General features: G+C 40.8%; 1 long non-coding RNA gene across 1 annotated transcript; it reads left to right on the top strand.

Moving 5' to 3' along the window:
- Positions 1–2,240: 2,240 nt before the first annotated feature.
- Positions 2,241–9,871, top strand: LOC136009190 (uncharacterized). Its single transcript, XR_010610382.1, has 3 exons — positions 2,241–2,265; positions 5,205–5,252; positions 9,784–9,871. It is a non-coding gene; the product is annotated as an uncharacterized LOC136009190 (long non-coding RNA).
- Positions 9,872–15,350: the final 5,479 nt, after the last annotated feature.

The raw sequence follows: 15,350 nt of genomic DNA, 5'->3' as shown, positions 1-15,350 counted from the left end.
ATCTTGTCCCATCTGTGCAAGACAAATTTTGTGGGTGCCCTCCGAGGGCAAGGAGGTAAGGAGAAGAAAAGGAAACAGTAATCAAAAAATAATTTAATTCTGTAACGCTTTCCAGAGTTGACACTGGTTCTCATTATCTGCTGTGTTTCATGCCTGACTTTTCTTCTGAGAGGTTTGATTTGCATCATCATAGTTAATTTTGTAGGCCACAGTATGCTTTGGCATCTTTGCCATTTAGGAACCCAAGCAGCATATTCTTCTGTCTGCTTTCAGCAAGAAAAATCTCTCTTTTTCTACAAAATCTGTACTTCATAAATAATAAAAAAATGAGAATTTTGCTGTGCTAAACTGAGGAGTTTGACTCTTGAAACCCTATTTTTTTTTCTGTAAATCCATTAAATGCCTCAAAGTAAATTGCATCTACTGGTCACTTCATCCTGCTGCCTACCTAGCAGGGAGCTGGTAGAAAGCTTTGAAATGTGTCATGTGTTCAGTCTTCCAGGAAGTCTGTACAGTACATCTGAGTGTTTACGGACTAAGCAAAGAGGGGGTTACTGTGCTGGGGGATGCTGTGCTGATCTCCAGGAATCAGAGGCTAATCCCGGCCCAAATAGCATCAACTTTGTTGCTTCATCCAGAGAGGGAGAGGAAGGGAATAGTAGGGTGGGAGTAGATTGTGCCTGGATCTTGCCTGGATATGGGCTTATGCTGTTAACAAGGATGTGACCCTGATCTCAGGACTGCACCTGAACACTCCAATTTGATAGTAACTCCTGGGTGTTACTATGCCCTTTTCACATTATGTTGGTTTTTCTATTGCTGAAATAACCTGCCTGTGCTTGCTTCTGAGTTGTACCACCTCTCCCTGGGAAGGTTAATCCATACTTCAATGACTTTCCATATGAAATGTCTCTCTTTAAAAATGAAAAAGGAAAAGTTTACCATGGCTAACTTGGAATAGCAGGTGGCAATTTAATTGGAAGATGTAAGCTGCTTACTACTAATTTGCATGATTATAAGATTTCGTAATTGCCCTGTAAAAGTTAATTTGACATCGGGTTCAGTGAAACTCAACTGTGTTAGCATGATATTGATGTGTGTATGAGATTTGCTGTTGCTGTTTGATATGTTCCCTGCTGAAAGACCAAAGGAGAAAGTCAAGGGGGTTATTTTTAAATATATACATGCACACACACAGAGGTGAATCTCATTGTAATGACCCCCGTGGGGCCTGGATAAATGCATGTTGTATCAAGGAGTTCACTGCAGCAGGAGTTGGTAATTTGTTCCTTCAAAATAATGAGGAAATATGTGGCTGGAACCAAACATCGATACCTAGTAATTTTGATGAAGATTACCTCATTGATTAACATTTAACCTGCATTTTAAAAAGAAAAATGTTTAAGAAAAAAAGAATGTACACTTAGAGGCTAAATATAGCTTGCACTGAGGAAAGTGAGGAGAAAAAAATATGTTTTTGTATTTAGGTCAACCTTGTATTAGTGTTTGCTCTAATACAGCTAATTAGAAAGGAAAAAATGCTTTTGTTATTGGGCATACATAAAGGGGAGTCTGCAGCATTGCTTATCCTAGCGCTGTTTGACTTTGTGTGTTATATCTGCCTGCCTCCTTCCCTCGTTGTATAGACATGTCTTGTGGGCTGCAATGTATAAAAGGTTTCTTCTTTGCAGTGCAGGTCCCTGTCAGAGGTTTCAGGGCAAGACTGCATGAGCAAGGAGTCGTGCTGTGCTCTGGAGAGGGATTAGCTGGAGTCTTCCACGCGGCGCAGGGCCGGGGGCTGCTGGCTGGCGGGTGCATGTCAGTGTGTCTGCCCGCCCCTCTGCCGGACCATAGGATCTGCTGCTCCACAGGGAGCCTGGAGAGTGAGGGTACCTCTAAGGCAGAACAAAGTGTCCTTGAAAAGCTGAGAGAAATGCCACCTTCTTCCCTCTTCCCCTCCCTGAAATCTGGGTCACTTCACTGCTGTGGAGGGGTGTCAAGGGCAAAAATTAACCAAGAGAGGAAAGGTATAGTAAGGGTTGTTCTAAAATGCCTGATTCCTGTCATATATCTACAGCAGCACAGAACAAACTACGCTTGACTGAGTTGCTAAGGTACACAAGTTCATTGCTCTCTAAAAGCACAGCAATAGAGTTACAGATCTTATCTTATATGTTAAAATTAGTAATGTTGATTTGCCTCAGAGAGCTGGAACCCAGTGTCACTGAACACAGGCACACACTCATCCATAGCTGGTTTTAGCAGGTAAAACTTGATTTCTGAATTCTTTCTGTCTCCCTTTTCTCTCCCTCTGTTCTTGCATTCCACCATGTCTGGGGGAAAGTAAAAAAGGGAGTGTTGCACGTGGTGTCTGTAAATATGATATCCAAGTTATCTCCACTGAGCATGGCATGGATGGGTGGATGCCCGCACTTTCCTCTGCAGGGCGTGAAGGAGGCACCTAAAGACAAAAGGGCCAAGAGTGTTTTATCTACTCTCCGGCAGTGGAGGAAGGCCCTGCAAAAAAGGGGGACAGATCCGGATAGCAGACCTGGAAAATTACCCTTGCAGCTCTGTTTTGTATGTGTTAGTGGGAAGAAAAATGGAAGACTCAGAATAAATTACTACTGCTAGTGAAAGCACAGGGAAATGTATGGCAGAGATTTAAATATTGCATCGTAGTCCTTAGACAAATTCTTCGAAGTTGAGAGCATGGGAATGGTTTCCTAATGGGATGCTGAAAGATGTGTAGATAAAGAAACAATTAGGAAGGAAATTGGAAATCTGGAGATCTGAGCCTATCTTTTACTCGAATGCTTTAAAGTCATTCAGGTGTTCACAACTATTTAAATCCTTCACTTGTTTTATGTGCCTCAAACAAAGCAATGAAGCAGCACTGTCATAAAAAGCCCGGCCCTGCTCCAGCTGAAATTTGTCTGACATAGACAAAACAAAACAAAACCCCCAGAAGCCCAACAATGCCATTTCATGTGCAACATTATATCTACTGAATGAGAGGAAATGTAGGCATGCATCAGGATAAAGTACTCTTAAAAGCTCATTTGGATGGCATAGTTTTTACTTAGAGGAGAAACTACTATATATGCAAAACTCAGATGAATATGTACAATATCCAGAAAGAGGTACCAGGGGCAGAAAATATGCAGCGAATGTAATCATCTTCCGAATGGTCCAAAACCAAGTTGTTCTCAGTGCTGTTGCTGAGCAACGGTCCCACGATGGAATTCAGCCTGTGCAAATGTACAGTGGGAGAGTCCAACCTACCCAGAGACTGAGAAATCTGGAGTACCAAGAGAGGCGGTGAAGGGCCTGGCGTAGCTGAGCTCCACTTCCCAGCAGTTGTGACCCCCCCCAAGTACATATTTTCACCACTCTTCTGACCTTTTGCTTCCAACCCACTCTCATAACAGTCTTAAAATAAATAGCGAAGCAGGACTGGTACTAGAGAGCAGTGGGACTCTGGCTGTTGTTGTAGCAGGCCAGTCTGTATCTAGGACACTTTCTGTGAAGTAAAGCATTAACACTTCTTCTGAGGTGTTCAAAGGCTATGAAACTCATGGGAGGGAGAGGGAAAAGCAAATAACAAGTCTACCAGACAATTCCTGAGATTTAAAAAGCAGTGCCCCTCTGTGACTTCAGCTCTGAAGACCACATGTGCTCTCATTAGGTGGTAACACAGTAAAAATCCACTGTCTAAAGGGACAATAATCCACTATATTTTGAAATAAAAATTCTGGAATGCTTAATCATCTGACACAGTATGATGTCAGTTTTCATTCACTTCCTTCATTGAGTTATGCTTTAAACAATTTAGAGATGCATAAAGGAAAAGGAAACCACAAAAAAACCCGTGTTCAAATAATGCTACTATACTGTTTGAAATAAAAAAAACAACAATTAAAACCAAGCAAAAAGTGGTTTGTGGCTGATGGGATGACTTGAGAGAACTCACTATACCAAGGTGTGGAAAATGGTACATTGGAATAGAGACATTTCAAGTGTGTGTATGACAGACCTGTTAATTTAGGACTTGGTTCAATTTGCTGTGGTTGTTCATACTGCAGTAAAGCTGGCAGTCATCTGGGTGATAAAGTAAATCTGTGCTTTCCCTTGTTTTCATAATCAATAGATTTTATAACATTTTATCTAGTTTTTTAAAAAATTACATGCAAGATCATTATTTTTCTAGGTAACTGCCAACAATGTGGTATTTGTAGTGTAAAACAAACTCTGCCTAGCTTTCATTTTGATCCCTAAAATTATTGTTCTGCATGAAACTCTGATTCAAAATACTGTCTTTTAGGCTGATTATCAATGGAGGTTGACCCATCTTAGAAAAAATCTCATGGGAAAAGAAAGAAGTATACGAGTAAAATGAACTGTGGAAGTCCCGGAATATCTTATTCCAGCTGTGAAGGGTGGTACCTGGTACATGTTGTTATAACAAACCAGCGCTAAGTGTCTGTATCCCAATCCCCAAACTGCCCTGGTTGTTCGGACCATCTGTGTGGACACATTTCCAAATCATCACAGCTGGATCTCACCTTAAATGTTGGACCAAACTGAGTGCTGAGTGTAAACAACTGTAACCTTTCACATGCTCCAAATCAAGTTCTCATTCCTGTTGTGGGGTAGGGGAAAAACAAAACAAACAAAAGCCAGACAGTAACCCACTATGATTATACTTCCTTGGATCATCCTTTTAAAATATTGCAGAATAAAGTTTTCCTGCTTGTTAGAGTGACTGCCTGGTATTGGGGTAGCTGTTTAATAGAGTTCCTCACACAAACAACAGGCTAGGTGGGAAATCACAGAAGAGCACAGAGGAAACTCTCACAATATAGTTCCCCCCTATTATTTCTCAGCCAATTTTGAAATTAGGAAATCACATGGAAACAGCAGGAGGATTCTTAGCCTTGCACTATTTCCTTCCCCTATGATCATGAAGTTTTATTGCTGCATGAGCCCTGCTGCCTACCATTTCAGAGAAACTCAGCAAGAGGTAAGGTTTTTCTAAGTGTGGGTGGTCATGTCTGTGTATTCAGCAGAAGAAATAGGGCTATTCAGCTTGAAAAAAGGCAGCTCAAGACGAAGTATGGAAGAATAATTTTCAAAGAGAAAATAATGAAGAACTAACAAAAGCACCCAGGGAATTCATTCTCTTATTTTTTTCTTCCCTTCAGTAATTGCTGCTGAAGAGGCTGGCACTGAAATGACATCATTAAGTCAAGGTATCTCACTCATACACTTGTGGGGAGAATTGGATAAAATGAAGGGAAATTTCCTCATGACTTGGCCTGTTGCTTTGGAAAGCTCTTCAGCTGGTGAAAAACAGGCTTACATACAGAAAGACATCCTGCTTGGTTATGCAGGCAAAAGTATAGACATTCAATAGTCGGGGGGACAGATTTTGAGTTCCTTATATCTTAGTATTATTTATGTGTGCAGGTATTCACATTTTATCCACCTTTACGAGTGCATTAAACAGTATCTCTGTTAGAGCATGTTACTCATTTTTCAGAACGCGTGTACAGATAAGTTTCCTAGAAGGCAATTTCATCAAAACGAGCCCTTAAATTTTGCTTTTAACTAAATAGCACGTAATATTTCTAGGGAAAAAAAAAAGAAAAAAAAAGTTGATGATTGAATATTAGCAACATACTGCTCATAAATAAGCAGCAAAGGAATCCTGGCATAAACCATGCAGTGAGTAATGTTGGCCCATAAAGAAAATCTTTCACGAATGTCATCTGATTGGAGAAAGATGATATTTTTTTCATAAAATTGGTGATTAACTGAATTGTTCCACTCAATACAGCTGATATTCCCCAGTCTCTCCAATAGGCACATCATAGAAAATCATAATGGCAAAACCCTGCTCTCTTTTTCCTTACAATATTTGATATCCCCACAAGCAGTTCAGGGATGCATGCTACAGCATGCTATACCACAGGAGAGTATTAGGGTATAATCTCCATTCTGCACCTGCAAATAACCTCTCTGAAGATTATGAGGAAAGGAGCACCTGCAAATAAGATACTACACTCAACTATTTTTTTTTTCCTAAGGGTAGTTAACTAAAATTTTAATAGCAGAAGAAGAAAATACTCCCATTTTCACCTATGTATTTTTTTTGCTTGTTAACTACAGTCATGGAAAGCTGCTACAAGTAGAGACATTCTTTAAAGCAGACAACTATTATCTAGTATAAATTATGATATTGAACATCCAAGTTTCAGAAATAGTCCACAAAAGGCCTGGATTTTCATCAGGGAATGTAGTTAATACTGGTAGGACAAATCTGGGAAATAATGGCATGGAAAATTACCCATTTTTTTATTAAACAACACTTTTATTACTAAAGTTACACTACCAACTTCATAACAAAAGGCAAATTTCTCTCTTCTGAGCACCTGGATGCTAGAAGGTTTTGGTTTAGTTTTGGTCCTCACTTCCTCTCCTCATGCTGATTTTCAGCCTGCTGTGAGAGATGAGTGGTGTTGCAGTGTTCTTGAAAGCAGAAAAAACCTGCTCCTCTGATTTGAATTTACAAAGCAAAATACTCTTCTCTTCAAGCTCTGCTCTGTGCTTTGTGTACTTTCATATGGTTAGAACTGGATTAATTTATTTTCTATACTTGCTGTTATCTTTTCTCTGGGGCTGTCACATCGCTTTTTCAGACAGGCATGGAAAATGAGAACTTACTATTGCATTTTGAAGTTATTTGAGAAGTATTTGGTCAAATCTATTGCTCTGCAACATACCTATCTTCATGATTCATGATCTTCTCATTGCTGCTACTCCATGATCAGGTAGGGAGACAGCTCTAGAGCTGTAACTATGTTTTGTCCTAAGTAATTGGGAGCTCAGATTGCTTCTTTATGAAAGTGAAATAGCTCACATACATCCCTGCCCCCAATCTGAGCCCTCCAAAGGAGGATATTGTTGCCATTTCCTATGACACTGCAAGTTACCTTTTCCTTTAAATAGGATTTTAAGTTGAGATTTACCCTTTTGTGCTTAAAGCCTCCTTTTCTCCATCTCTGGATACAGGGGACGTGTCAGATAAGGAGAGGGCAAAGCCAAGGAGGCAGTAACCTCAATGACTTTTGGCTGGTAGAAAATGTAACTGTGCAGCCATTTTGGAGGTTCAGCCTAGAGCACAGGGCAGATCGTACCCTCACTTCAGCATTTCAGGAGTGACTGGGAAGCACAGACACCAAGCTGCCTTTCCCCTCTGCAGCACAGTGCCATTACCCAACACAGCAGAGAAGAGACCCCATGAACATGGGATGCATACAAACTGCTTGTTGTCTTTCTGTCAGAAGCATCATCAAATAGCCTCACTTTTCCCAAACAAAAGCAGATATGGATTGCAGAGCTGGCAAGAAAAGCAAACAGCAACTCTGTTTTAAGTGAAAACACTGCCAGATGCTGTGAATAACACAGAGAACTAGAGTCAGAAAGATACCAGGTAAGAGTAGCTTAATAGTTTTAATAGAGGTTTTCTTACCTCCGGCTATTTATGGGAGCAGTCAAGCTAAAAAAGCTTCCCCATCTCCTTTCTTTACAGAGCAATGTACAGTTTGTGCTGAATACCATAGTGTAATGATTCTTTGCATTCTGTCAACTTAAAATAGTAATCTGAATATCACTGAGAAGGTTGGGGTTTTGGCCAATCTTAATGAGACAATATCTCATAAGGGATTGATCCCAGATACATTTAAGGGGGCTTGCAGCTAGTGTTTTGCAATACGCTGCAGATTCTGCAGCCTAGTAAAAGAAACAGAAAATTAGTAAGATGTATGAAGAAATGCAGACTCTCATTCCCCAAGACATTTCATGCCCTGTGGACTGCAGATTCTTGTACCAGGCTTATGCACTCATTTATTTTTTTGTCTGTCAAGCATGGGTGACATCATTTGACAGGCAGTATGCTTACTTATCTGTTTTTGCAAAATAATGCTTTTGCACATTCTTCTTCATTATAAGCTCTGAACAAGTCAGGTGCAACGTTCCACTTAAATAGCTTTTGCATGCAAACAGCAACATCACAAAGCCAGGTTGTAGGAAATAGAATTTTAAAAGCAGGAATGCAGAAGCAGGACAAAATATATTTCCGTAAGTGTTATTTATCCTTTTCTAATAGTTCACTTTGTGCCATGGCAGGAATGGAATGTATTCCACAGTACAATATTTTTTCCTGGGAATGAAGAAATGTTTGACATCTAAGTTTGATTTATTGTGAATGTGTGGGAAAAATGGGATTTTACACATTTCCAAAGCTAATAAGCAGTTTGAAAAATGTATTTATATTAGGATAATTTTAGTACAGAACAGCCTAGCTTTTAAAAGCAAAATGATCTTCATGCAATAGGCCGTAGTCGTGAACTAAGTGCCACTCAGCAAGAAGACACTGATTTAACAGCTCAGCTATTGATGATGCTGAGTCAGGAGTCTGTGGATTTAAAGTCTCCATTTGCTTTGTCACTGGAAGTAAGGAATCTGCCACAACAGACGGACCAAAGATTTCTGATAAACCTGCACTGGAAATGATGCATTTCTGATTACAATGAGATTTCTGTTAGACAGTTGATGGACCAAGTACCGAAACCCTTCCTCAGCCATAATTTTTTGCTTAGCCAGGCTAATACCGTTTCAATCAGTCAAGTGAACTTTTACTGACAAAAGAACCGTAATCTGCCCCACATTCTCCCCAGTCCTGGTACCTCTGGGAGATCTGTGTGCATCCCCCTGGGCTGGGCATTCCAGAGCTGTTCACTCACCCGTGTCTTTAACTGACACCTCTGCAGTGGAAGCAGTAGGCGGGTAGGTAGAATAAAGTAATTGAGTAGCAGAGAGTGCTGCCTCTAGTTTTCTGAAATACAGACTGAAGCTACTTTGTGTAAAAGATAAAAGAAGTTCTGCTCTCCAACAGAAACATCCAAAGGAAAACCAGGTGCTCATATTAGCAAAGCATTGTTTGGCCAGAAGATTGGCCTTTTGTATTCACAGTGCTTGGGCTGAATTATGTATTCCTATTGCCTGTATTGTCTGGACACTACGAAACAAATTATTCTATTCTACCTCTCTCCAGAAAAAAAATGCTTAAGCCCTCATAGTATAGAGAAAAATATATTGCCACTCCTGATAAACATTTTTACACAATTACTTGCCTTTCTACTATTACAGTACTATACAATTTTCAAGAATAAAGTGACCATTAGGAGGCATTAGCCAAGAAGTGAGAACCCTAATTACTTCTTCAAGTAAGCAATAATTGAAAAAGGTTCAGTTTCTGGAGGGTCGGCACCTTTGCAGTCATTTTCCATAGACCTTTGCTACCCTTGCCTACTTTTATACCAGATGAAAAGGAACACTAAATGTAATACACTTAGCAGCATTAGTCCTACCGTTTTGTTTTCTTCTTTGCAGAAAAACTTATTTGATCCCCCTGCAGCCTCATCCTGACCCTAGGAAGAAGCATTGAGAGTGTAGACTTGTTACTGTAAAATATCTTTTGCATGTGCAATAAAACCTGGATATCCATATGGCCTCCAAATGGTTCATGCTCAATAGAGAAACAATGGGGTTCTGTTGTTTCTTAGATAAAAGTGTATCAAAACCGGTCTGACTCATAGAGATAGGTCTGGTTTCCTTTACATGCAAGTGTGCGTATTTTTTTTCTTTTTTTTTTGGCTCAGTAGGAGAATAGCTGGATGCTTTTTTCATGAGAGTGAATAATTATCCCTCCTATTTCAGTGTGACTTGATTTGTTGTACCACTGCCTGTTATCTGCCAGCTTTGGAGAAGAAGACAATATTCTCCCCAGAAGAGGCACTGCTCTATTCCTGACAGACCCTCCAGAACCAGAGGGGCATTCAGAGCATGTGGCTGTGCAAACCAGGCAGCACATCTAACATACAGTGTGTTCTGCATCTTGGCTGCTTTATTAGCAATAAATCTGTATTTGTTCTATGTACTGCTTGTTCTGTTACCTGTCAATTGATTGCCTTGGTAAATTAGATGACTTTTTAAAAAACATGTGAGTGATATTTTTCATTCGTTGTATGAGTATGGTCTATCCCATTTACAGACAGGCTTTGGGAATATTATAGGATTAGAAGGTCCTAAAAACTGATAGTTAAGTACTTATCATCAGGAATAAATTAATCAGACCAATTTTCTTTCATTTTTAATTTCAGGCAGATGATTTTCTAGGACAAGGCTCTTTAACTGAGTATCTCAGCCCTGTGAGATAAACACATATTTTGTTTCTCTGCATAAAGAAAATATAGAACAGAAAAGATGGTAGAATGCAGCAATATATATCTGTCCATTATACAGATATATCTTGCTAGCTCACACTGATTATCTGCATCTGCTTGGGGTTTTAACACAAATGAAAGCATATTAGCCTCAGAGGCAACCAGTCAGGAGTACACGTCCCTAATTAGCACTTTGATGTAGTTTTGTCCAGGTAACACACACAGCTTTAATCATAGCAAGCCATTGTCTGTGATGGTCAGAAAATCCCTGGGTCGTATTTTCATCTTACAGTCTGATGTCTCAAAGATAAATGCCTGAAAGACTTCCTTTTAATACCTGCTTACTGGCAGGTGCATTATGGGAGGCTTACCTTGATCCCTAAGATGCAGAAATTGCTTGAAACAAAGACCCAATATTAATGTAAAATCTTCTCCCAAATGTATCTTTTTCTCTGACCTTTTCTGGCATATCAGCAAGTTTGCTGACAGAAAAAAATAATAAAAGCAGAATTTTATTTAGAAAGAGTGGTAGTCGACAAGATCCCAACTTCTTCCAAATATCTGTCGAAAGCAAAAATGTTATAAATTCATCATACGTTAATCATACGTACCCACTAGGGACTTTGCTGTTTCTGGCTTTGTCTGTCAGAGGGAAAGCCACACAACCCAAATTATTCTATTTATTTTAGTATTGTAACTAACCAAATGCAGTTTGTGACTCCACGGTCTGTGATGTATCCAGACTGATTCAAAAGATGCTGGAAGGGAAAAAGCAGGGTCTGCTCCTTTTTGCATTGCACAGAACACCATCAGGTTTTCAAGACTGGTTGTGGTAAAGAAGTGTGGATGGGTATTCATGCTGCAGGACACATCTGTCATCTTGAAATTATTATCAAGGCTTGGGAAAACAAAACTGATCATGGAGTATCATAGTATCAGCTAAAGGATTTGAACCCAAAAGGTTTTGATGCAAAGAAGTAATGCAGGGTGATTGTGTGAGGTTCAATATTGTTAGTACGAATCTGTTCTGACAAAAGTGGTCAATGGTTTGCTTTTCACAGTTCAGTTAACATTTATTTCAAGGCTGAGAGGAAAACACTGTGGTAATTTCCAGCCTACTCAGACACTGCAGCTCAAGAAATTCTGCTAGGACCAAAAAATCGTGAAATATGTGTAGCAGGGTCTTTCCCTTTAGACACAGTGAGTGAGGGAGTGTGCAGGCATTTACCCTTCTAGCCTGCCTTATCCTGGGCCCACAGACCAAATGACATGGTGTTAACACAGCAGAAGCTTTTAAGGCAGTTGGCAACAGACTTCCAAGAGTTGCCTGAGTGCAGTGTGTGTCAGAGCTGGCCCGGAAGGTCCTGTTCAGAGAGAGCAATTACCCAGAGGAGACTGTGAGACCAGAGAAATACCAGCAGAAGGGCAGTGGAGCAAAAAGTGGCAGGTTTGGGCTGGGCTGTGCTCAGGCACCTGCAGAAGGCGGGATGCAGGGGCGTTGCTGCTCCCACTGCAAAGGCAGACCTGGGGAGGGGAGCCCTGCCAGCAGCAGAGTGAGGAAGGAGCGAGACAACTTAATAGCTGTGACAAATAAGCAGCAAGTGCAGATCACACAGAGAAGCAAATGAAGAGGAGTGCTGGGGGCGGCTGGTGCAGTGAGCTCTTGAAGCAGCTATATGCACCCGCCCCAGCCCCAGCACTGCAGAGCAACTAGCAAAGGGGCACAGGCGAGCGAGCTAATTAGTGACTGCTGGAATTGAAAAGCAGAGCGACAGAAAGGCCACTCTCCACGTGGGATCTGATCCAACCCTCACTGCAGTAGGCACTAAGATCTCTATTCATCTCTGTGGGCTCCTGGTAAGGCTTGAAGGGTGTGAGGACAACCATGGGGGAGAGGAACCACACGAGTGTGACTGACCGCTGTCAGGGGTTAGAGGTGTTCTCCATAACTGGTCCTGCCCTATGAATATATGGCAATCAGCTTTTTTAAATTGTCTATGCTCCTTGTCTCTGCCATTGCCCTTGGCCTGTTAGGTGATTCATTCCCTATGAAGAGCAGTCCTGCCTGCCCCGCTGGTGCCTACATCCATGCCTCCCTGCCCTTGCAGTATCACCAGCTCGAACAGCCTCATACCATTTTCCCTCTTTTTTCCCCTTAGGATTGTGTGTACCACAGCAGGGCATCCTTTTAATCTTCTATCCTCAGCCTTACAAACCTGGATTTCATCTCCAGTCCCTGGATAATCAAGATATTTCAACAGCTGTCAGTTTCTGGCAGGGACCTATTCTACCATTTTTTTTTCAACAACATATTTTTCATAGCTGGTTAGAAATATGCAGTATTTTGTCATAAAACCAGCCTCATTTGGAGGATTTGAATAATTTCTTTTCCTGCTTTACAGTTATCATTCTCTGTCTTACAGTTTAGAAATTTTTTCTATTTTCTTGCTACCATTCAGCACTTTTGCTTACGATGTTGAGCTTTCTCTGCCACTAACCACATATACTGCACTTCCGTAATGTCTTGCAATGTGTGGCTATTGAGTGGATATTCTCTCTTCTTGTTTTGGGGTTGTTGTGGTTTTTTTTTTTTTGTTTTTGTTGTTTTGGTTTTTTTTCTTTTACTAGACTCATTACCTTGCACATTTTGAAACTTATAAGCTATTTATCTGTCTCCATCTCCCAGAATTCTATCGCCCTCCTTCTTTGTTTTCACTGCCCCTTCACTTTGCATCATCTACAAATGTAATCCACTTACTGCATCTTCTTTCTTGCAGGTCATTGGTATATAAAGTGAAGAAAATTGATCTTTACACTAATCCTTGTGACTCTCTTTTAGTCACATCCTTACATTTTAAACTGTTAGCATACATAGTTACCACTTTAAAAAAAAACCACATCTGAGCTACTCCATAGCTTATTGAAATTGGATATCTTGAGAAGGCTGAGACTGCAAATATGGAGAAACAGAATTAGGAAGAAGGGGTTGTACCTGGAAGCCATTGTTTTTTCCCCATGGGGCAGGAGTTGAATGGGCTTCTCCGGCCCTCCTGCGGCTGCAGACGCCTCCCCAGCCAAAGGCAAACTTCCCATAGGGCAGAGGAGCTGAAGCAGGATGTGGTCTGGGACTACCAGCAGCCACTGACAGGCTTGCATCTCCTCGGTGAGTCACAACATGAATGGCCCCATGAGCAATTCCATCTTTCAAATGTTCTTGATCATGTTTTGAAGCTCCGGGAGGTTTAAAGCTGTCTTCTCATCCCTGTATCCGTGATGTGAGAAAGAATTCTTTGTATTTTCTAATAGAAAGCTGTCACAGGCAGGTGTTAAAAATGGATTTCTTTTGCATCCCTTCTCTCCCTGAAGTCGGACACATAACACAAAGAACCTGACTTTTCTATGTAAAAATCTAGTTAAACTGAATGTATGGATTCCTGTTATTCGATATTTTTTATTCCTCACATTGAAAAAAATCCCATCAGTGGATTGTGAAGCACAAGCTTGCTTTTTTGAATTCATGCTGACTTTCCATAATTAAATTATAATTTCCCTAAGTCTGACCTTGACTAATATTTAATTTTTTTCCTACTGTTGCAGTTAGGCAAGCAATGCAGGCCCCTAGGTTCAGAGGCTTTCCAGTCACCTTTCCAGAGGAGAAGGATAACCTGTCTAGTGCACTGGAATGGAACTCGAGAGACCTGGCTCTAAATCCTAGCTCAGATGCAGATTCCTTGTGTGAATTTAGGTAATGAACCTGACCTACTATATGTCCTAGCACCAAGTTTCTGATCACAGACAATAATTTCCTACCATTCAGGAATCCTATGCAGAAAAGTGTGAGGCACTGAGATTCATGAAAATCATAACAAATTATTTTCATGACAATATGGTGTTTCTCTGTTGAATGACCTTGGCTGAAGTTGTAGCTCCTCAAATGTGGTGGGCATCTAACTACAGCAGGAATTAGACATCTAAACAAATACTTCTAAGGCACCAGGCCCAAGTTCACATCAGCAGACTGTCTTCAACAGTAGGTCCAACCTTTTCAAACAGAGCTGTGTGAGTAACAAGCACTGCTGTATCTCCGTTATAACCACAGGTACCTTTGCAGAGATGTACCTGTGGCGGCAGCATATGAATTGAGCAGGGGGCTGCTGGCAGGAACCACATTCTGTCGGGGTGCGATTCACACACCCCCTGGCACTGGCTCCCACTCTCTCCTGGCCTCTGAAGCAAGGGCCTTTCCCTTTCAAGCTGAGGACCCACACTACCTCCCTGGCTGGTATTCAAAAAGCTGCACAATATACACAGTGCTGTGGTAACAAAAAGGCTCTGGCTGTAGAATAAAAAAAGGGTTAAAAAACCCCAACAAAAACCTGGCGCCTGCCACTGTATCATATTCACCCATCCACTCACCCCACAGCTAACATTCCTCTGGCAGGACACCCCGTCTTCAGCTCCTTACTGAAAAGAAAACCCAAAACAAAACATACAAAAATTAGATCCCTTTCCTAGGAATGCATAACATTATTATGTCTATATTGCAGATGGGCTGGCTGAACTGAGGTAAAATTGTGACTTCTTCAGAGGGTACCTGAAAGTGCTCAATGCTAATAATTCTGGCTCTGTCTCTCTTCTCCAGATCAAAATTTCAACATGTACAACCAGGAGTGAATTTGTCAGGCATGGGCAAAAGACACCATACCTTCCTTATAAACATTGATTAATGCAGTATTTCTGATCCTATAATGGGGGAGAAGCTGCAAACTCCTCATCTTCATCCCATATCTCAAATGCATTCAACTCAGCATGCGCTGCATGCTACACAAAAAATTTTCTTTGATTCATTCCATTTTGATTTTAATGCCACATTAGTAACTTACATATCCTGAAAACCTGCTGCAAAGAGATCTGGCTTTTTATTGAAACGTGCAAAGGTGTTGTTCATCAAACAAATGGGTTAGAAAATTATTTGTGTGCTTGAGAACAAAGAATTAGTCTGGCTAATATGACAGACATTCCGGACAGGAGCAATTTACCTTGGAGGGCTGTGACTTGGGG

Source organism: Lathamus discolor, chromosome 2 (genome assembly GCF_037157495.1).
Source record: "Lathamus discolor isolate bLatDis1 chromosome 2, bLatDis1.hap1, whole genome shotgun sequence".
NCBI lineage: Eukaryota > Metazoa > Chordata > Aves > Psittaciformes > Psittacidae > Lathamus > Lathamus discolor.
This window is presented reverse-complemented; position numbering and strand designations above follow the sequence as displayed.